This window comes from Bison bison, unplaced genomic scaffold (genome assembly GCF_000754665.1).
Source record: "Bison bison bison isolate TAMUID 2011002044 unplaced genomic scaffold, Bison_UMD1.0 scf7180017864304, whole genome shotgun sequence".
Taxonomy (NCBI): domain Eukaryota; kingdom Metazoa; phylum Chordata; class Mammalia; order Artiodactyla; family Bovidae; genus Bison; species Bison bison.
The window spans coordinates 1468671-1475610 of NW_011494876.1; the positions used below are offsets into that span (position 1 = coordinate 1468671).

Consider the following 6940-nt stretch of genomic DNA (forward strand, 5'->3'; position numbering starts at 1 on the left):
ATAAGTAAAAGAAGTGTTTGCCTGATTTTATATTGGCACTTTATTAATATCGTAATAAAAATAGGAATTTCCCTGGCTGTCCAGTGGTTAGGACTCTGCGCTCCCAGTGCAGGGGGCATGGCTTTGATCCCGGGTCAGGGAACTAAGATCCCATAGGTCATATGGTGTGGCCAAAAACCACATATATAGGCACACACATAACAGTATAAAACTTATTTAAGTAAAGTTTAGGGATTGGTGTGATTTTATTTTTTTCATTTAAAAAGAATAACATTGTCTTGTTTGGGAAACAGTGATGTTGAATATAAAAGCTTGCATTTTAAAATAAGCACATGAAAAGATGTTCAACATCATTACTCACTGGGAAAATTCAAGTTAAAACCACATCAAGACTCTGCAGCTGCCACCACGGACTTGACTCACTCACAGCTTGCTTGGCTCCCTCTGCAGCCATGTCTTACAAGCCCGATACGGCTGAGATTGAGAAATTCGGTAAGTCGACGTTGAAGAAAGCAGAAATGCAAGAGAAAAATCCACTGCCTTCAAAAGAAATGATTGAAGAGGAGAGGCAAGCAGGCGAGTCGTGATGAAGTGTGTGCTGCCAGTATGCACTATATATTCCACAAGCATCGCCTTATTTTACTTCTTTTAGCTGTTCAGCTTTGTAATATGCAAAGAGATTGGATCAAGTTTAAATGACTGTGCTACCCTTTTCAGATCAAAGAATGGAGAAATACTGACAACGTAGGCCGCGCCTGCCTCTCCCACCTGTCTGCTTGCCTGGCAGGGAAGGAAAAGAACTTGCTTGGTGGTAAAGGAGAAAGCTGGATGGAATGAGAGTGAAATCTGGAGTAAAAAGCAAGCTGGTCCAGGCTGACTTGTGGGCTGTAAAATGCACTTTAATCAGAGTGCCATTTTTTTTGTTGTTCAGATGATTTTAATTATTGGAATGTACAGGTTTTTAATATGCAAATAAAAAGTTGTAAAACCTGAAAAAAACCCACAACAAGGTATCACCACGTATCCATTACAATTGTTAAAATTAAAAAGACTAGCCTATACTAAGTGTGGATGAGAACATGTAGTCACTGGAACCCTGTAACACTGCTGGTAAGAATGTAAAGTGGTGCAGTCACCTTGGAAGGAAATCTGGCCATTCCTCAAAAAGTTAAATGCAGCTAATATATGACCTGGTCATCCCACTCCTGCATATTTATCCAAGAGATATGAAAGCATATATTCCCACAAAGATATTACATGATTGCTCTTTGCAGTGTATTTGTAGTTGTCTCAAACTGGAAACAATCCAGTGTTCATTAACAGGTGAATGGATGAACAAATTGTGGAATATTCATAAAATGGAATATCACTTAGGAAAAAAATAAGAGGGAACTATTGACACCCCCGATAATGTGGATGAATCTCAAAATTTATATGCTGAGTAAAAGTAGGCAGCTGAGAAGGTACATAGTCTATAATTCCATTTAAATATAACTCTCAAAAACCAAAGTATAGTGACAAAAAAACCACTGGTCGTGTAGGGTTAGGGTAGCGATCAGGAGAGAGGGATGATACAAGAGCATGAGAAAGCTTTTAGGGGAGGTGGAATCACTTTTTTGGATCATGATGATGATTTTTTAGATGTAGACATATTTCAAAACTCATCAAATCATCCCCTTTATACGCAGTTAATTGTATGCCAGTTAGACCTCAATACAGCTGTTAAAGAAATAAAAAAGATGCACTGCTAAACCTTGCCTTCAGACTGTCTTGGTTTTGATCCCACCTTTGACTCTAGGGTGTACCTGATGGCTCAGATGGTAAAGAATCCACCTGCAATGTGGGAGACCTGGGTTCAATCCCTGGGTTGGGAAGAGTTTCTTGGAGGAGGGCATGGCAACCCACTCCAGTATTCTTGCCTGGGGAATCCTCATGCACAGAGGAGCCTGTGCATGCTCCTGGGCTGCAATCAATGGGGTCATAAAGAGTTGGACATGGGTGTCTGACTCTTTGTGACCCCATGGACTGCATCATGCCAGGCCTCCCTCTCCATCACCAACTCCCGGAGTTTACTCAAACTCATGTCCATTGAGTTGGTGATGCCATCCAACTATCTCATCCTCTGTCATCACCTTCTTCTCCTGCCTTCAATCTTTCCCAGCATCAGGGTATTTTCCAATGAATCAGCTCTTTGCATCAAGTGGCCAAATTATTGGAGTTTCAGCTTCAGCATCAGTCCTTCCAATGAATATTCAGGACTGATCTCCTTTAGGATGGACTGGTTGAATCTCCTTGCAGTCCAAGGGACTCTCAAGAGTCTTCTCAAACACCACAGTTCAAAAGCATCAATTCTTCAGCACTCAGCTTTCTTTACAGTCCAACTTTCACATCCATACATCACTACTGGGAAAACCATAGCTTTGACTAGATGGACCTTTGTTGGCAAAGTAATGTCTCTGCTTTTTAATATGCTATGTTGGTTGGTCATAGCTTTTCTTCCAAGGAGCAAGTGTGTTTTAATTTCATGGCAGCAGTCATCATCTGCAGTGATTTTAGAGCCCCCCAAAATAAAGTCTGTCACTGTTTGCATTGTTTCCCCATCTATTCACCATTAAGTGAAGCTGTCTTAGCTGCAAGCTGTTTGACTCTTGGACAATTGGTTAATTTTTGAGTGTCACGTGAAATGGGTATGATAATACCTACCCTAGTAGGTTATCTTAGATCAAGTGAAATATATGTGCCTTCTAACAAAGGACTTGCTTCTTAGTAAATACCCAGTAAGTAGCAATCGTACTTCAGTGGTATTCTACTTGAGAGAAAGCAATCTAGGCCATATGTCTACATAAATATTTTCTTTTTCCTGGAGATCATAGTATATTCTCTCTATTTATGACCTATGACAACTTCTATATAAATGTGCTACCACTTCCTTGTATGTAGCGGTACTAACAACAAAAATGCCCATTGCCTAGGGTACATCCTACATCTGCAAAATTAGAATCTATATGGGTGAAAACCCGGCAGCAGTATTTTAACAGCTTTGAACTGAATCAGATATATGGGGAAGTTAAAGAAAGAGGACTCTGAGGCTGTGCTCCTCTCAATGTGATTCCCCAGACCAGCAGCGCCACTTCACATGGGAGCATCTTAGAAATATAGCAGCTCAGGCCTAAACCCAGATCTGCTAAATCAGAAGCTGTGTTTGATTTATTCCAAACCTCAGGTTGATTTGTGTGCACCTTAAAGATGGAGGAGCAACAGGAGTCGTCGTCTCAGAGGGTCCTTCCTTCTTTCAAATGCTGTGCCAAATTTTTTGAGTATGATGTAACATAATATCTCATTTTAAATCTTGTTGGGAGGAATCACAGAGACTGGAAGATAATACCTCTGAGAGAAAGGCAGTTCAGAGAAATGTTTGCTAGAGGAGGTGCTTACTTCCCAGAACAGAAGGCTCTCGATCAGACCTGTATAAAATGATAATATGGGATGACTGGGGACAAATTGACCTCGATAGAAACTCAGCATTTATATACTTAGCAAATGGCTCTATTTATATGGTTCATTTTCAGACACTTTCCAAATGTTGCAATTAACACAAAAAATTTTTCTTTCAGGAATCTGGTTTGATGGGCCACTATTTCAGTTCAATTATAATCAATTGAACTAAAATTGTATGCTGGGTTTTGCTGAACTGTCTTATTTAATTTAACCCTCATGTTAACCCTATGAAACACTTACCATTGGTTAACCCATTTTTATAATGGAAGGAAACATGGTTTTGAGTTCTTGGTGATTTGCCCTAGATCCCATCCAGCTAGAAGCTGGCAGCATGGGGATTTGAACCCATGTCTGTAAAGATCAGAACTTGTTTGTGTGCCGAGGCTAGTTGGGCAAAGAGGAGAAGTGTTTGATTCTGGAGTTGGCCTGCTGGGGTTCGTGCCTGACTCACTGTTGAATGGAAGAATACATGAGTGGTTTTGCTGTATAACGTGACTGTGGGGTGGGGAAGAAGGTCCAGAACAGGAGGGAAGCATGTGGCAGTCAGCCTCTAACTCAGAAGGTTGGTGGTGGGGGACCGGCGACATAGAGTTGATAGGAAGGATGGAGTTGCGGGAGGATGGAGGTGTTGATCATGAAATGTACCTGTATCACGTCTTTGGCCAAATTAAGTGATACATGTAAGGTTTATATCTGGCGCATGGCCTGACATCTATTAGCACTTAAATGGTAACTATCTCTAGGCTCAAGGACAAATCTATTGTTACTGTTTTCTGTCAAACAAGAGTCTGTGCAGGAACCAGCTGCCTCATCTATTATTTCATTATCCTCCTTTCCTAAAGGTGATTACTGCAAACTGGAAATCCCACACAGCTCCATCCTAAAGGTCTATTTCAAAGATTACAAAATAATTATTTGCAATTTCTCTCCTATATTATCTTCTTTAGTAATCTAACTTGATTTTTAATATTACTTAATTTAAAATATCTTAAATAAGAAATTGATTTTTTTGTGAAAAAACAGAAAGCACATTTAAGCAAAAATATAAAACATATAACTCTAATCTTTTGTTCTTTAATATTTAGGTAATTGGCAATATCTTACCATTATAAAGAGGCTTCCATGGTGGCTCAGACAGTAGAGAATCTGCCTGAGACCCAGGTTCAAATCCGTGGGTTGGGAGGATCCCCTAGAGAAGGAAATGGCAACCCACTCCAGTATCTTTGCCTGGAGAATTCCATGGACAGAGAAGCCTGGCAGGTTGCAAAGAGCTGGACACAACTGAGCAACTAACATTTTCACACTTTCACTTTTTCCATTATAAATAATGCTGATATGACCATCCTTGTTTGCAAATCTTTGTGCATATCCTTTATTATTTCATTAAGATATATTTCACAAGAAGAACCAACAAAGGTATTTGTCACCAGTGCTGGTTGTGATTTCCAGCCCTAGATTCAGGGTATAAGCCCCTAGAAACTTAGGTCTGTCACTAAGAAGAGAGACTTGCTAAGTGGAGAAAATTTGCCCTTCCTAATTTACATGTAGCTTCCCCTGAGATTGAGCCTGCTCTGGTGTGTTTCAGAGGTAACATTTCAAAATAATTAGGTGGGGAACTCACCTAATAAAAATCCCTGAGGACAGCATTTTCAATTCTGCAGATCTTTCCCCCAGGGTTTTCCTCTATCAGTTCAGTTCAGTTCAGTTCCTCGGTCATGTCCGACTCTTTGCGATCCCATGAATCGCAGCTCGCCAGGCCTCCCTGTCCATCACCAACTCCTGGAGTTCACTCAGACTCATGTCCATCGAGTCACTGATGCCATCCAGCCATCTCATCCTCTGTCGTCCCCTTCTCCTTCTGCCCCCAATCCCTCCCAGCATCAGGGTCTTTTCCAATGAGTCAACTCTTCGCATGAGGTGGCCAAAGTACTGGAGTTTCAGCTTTAGCATCATTCCTTCCAAAGAAATCCCAGGGCTGATCTCCTTCAGAATGGACTGGTTGGATCTCCTTGCAGTCCAAGGGACTCTCAAGAGTCTTCTCCAACACCATAGTTCAAAAGCATCAATTCTTTGGCGCACAGCCTTCTTCACAGTCCAACTCTCCCATCCATACGTGATGTGAGAAAAACCATAGCCTTGACTAGACGAACCTTTGTTGGCAAAGTAATGTCTCTGCTTTTCAATATGTTATCTAGGTTGGTCATAACTGTCCTTCCAAGGAGTAAGCGTCTTTTAATTTCATGGCTGCAGTCACTATCTGTAGTGATTTTGGAGCCCAAAACAATAAAGTCTGACACTGTTTCCACTGTTTCTCCATCTATTTCCCATGAAGTGATGGGACCAGATGCCATGATCTTTGTTTTCTGAATGTTGAGTTTTAAGCCAACTTTTTCACTCTCCACTTTCACTTTCATCAAGAGGCTTTTTAGTTCCTCTTCACTTTCTGCCATAAGAGTGGTGTCATCTGCATATCTAAGGTTATTGATATTTCTCCCAGCAATCTTGATTCCAGCTTGTGTTTCTTCCAGTCCAGCGTTTCTTATGACGTACTCAGCATATAAGTTAAATAAGCAGGGTGACAATATATAGCCTTGACTTACTCCTTTGCCTATTTGGAACCAGTCTAACCCAAGGTCTGAAATGCCAATAGGAATGGTAATCTCTCTGTTTAGTATAACACTTTCTTCACTCCTCAGGAGAACTCAAAGTACTATTTTAGGTACTTTTAGCACAGTCTGAATTCTGGAAAATTGCATCACTTTACCATCAACAAAGCCAAAATAGTTCAAATTAGTCATTCCAATGAACAGAGCATCGGTATGAACAGAAACCATATCTAAAGTAACCAATCATACTTATTGGAACAAAATATTTTCCCTGAAAGCAAAGTAAAAATTAGAAAGAAAAGCAATTCTTTTTACTAGGACAAGGAAGGATATAGAAGAACACTGCAGGGATTCACGGGGGGACAAAAAAACCTCATCTCCCATGTATCAAAATAAAGTAATCACTGATGGATGAGTTTCCTATGAGCTGAGAAAAGGAGCCCTGAATCATTTGTGCTGCCTTCCCATTACTTATGAAAAGAGAGAGGGGCAAAGATGTGGCTGCTGACATGGAAATGAAGGATTTAAAATGTTCTCCAACTGACTTCCAGGGGAATTCCACAGCCTGTTCGCCTCCACATATCCAGTTTTATGGCCCCAAATGGACCTCGAGCCTCAAGACTCAGCTCCCATATCTTTTTTCAAGACTTTCCTCTGTCCAACAAAAAAGGGAGGTGATCTAACCACATAGCAAGACAAAAATTTCTGTTCTTCTCAGACTCTTGTTTATAGTACTTGGCTTGCTGAAATGTTTATCATGTGATCTTTGTAAAATATTTACATGGAAAACCTTAAGGTAAAAATGTGTTCAAGTGGGCAACCAATTTTTTTTTGTT

At 40.5% G+C, this 6940-nt stretch overlaps 1 pseudogene; it reads left to right on the plus strand.

Annotated features, from left to right (window-relative positions):
- Positions 1-452: 452 nt before the first annotated feature.
- Positions 453-587, plus strand: LOC104997054 (annotated as a pseudogene).
- The last annotated feature ends 6353 nt before the right edge of the window (positions 588-6940 follow it).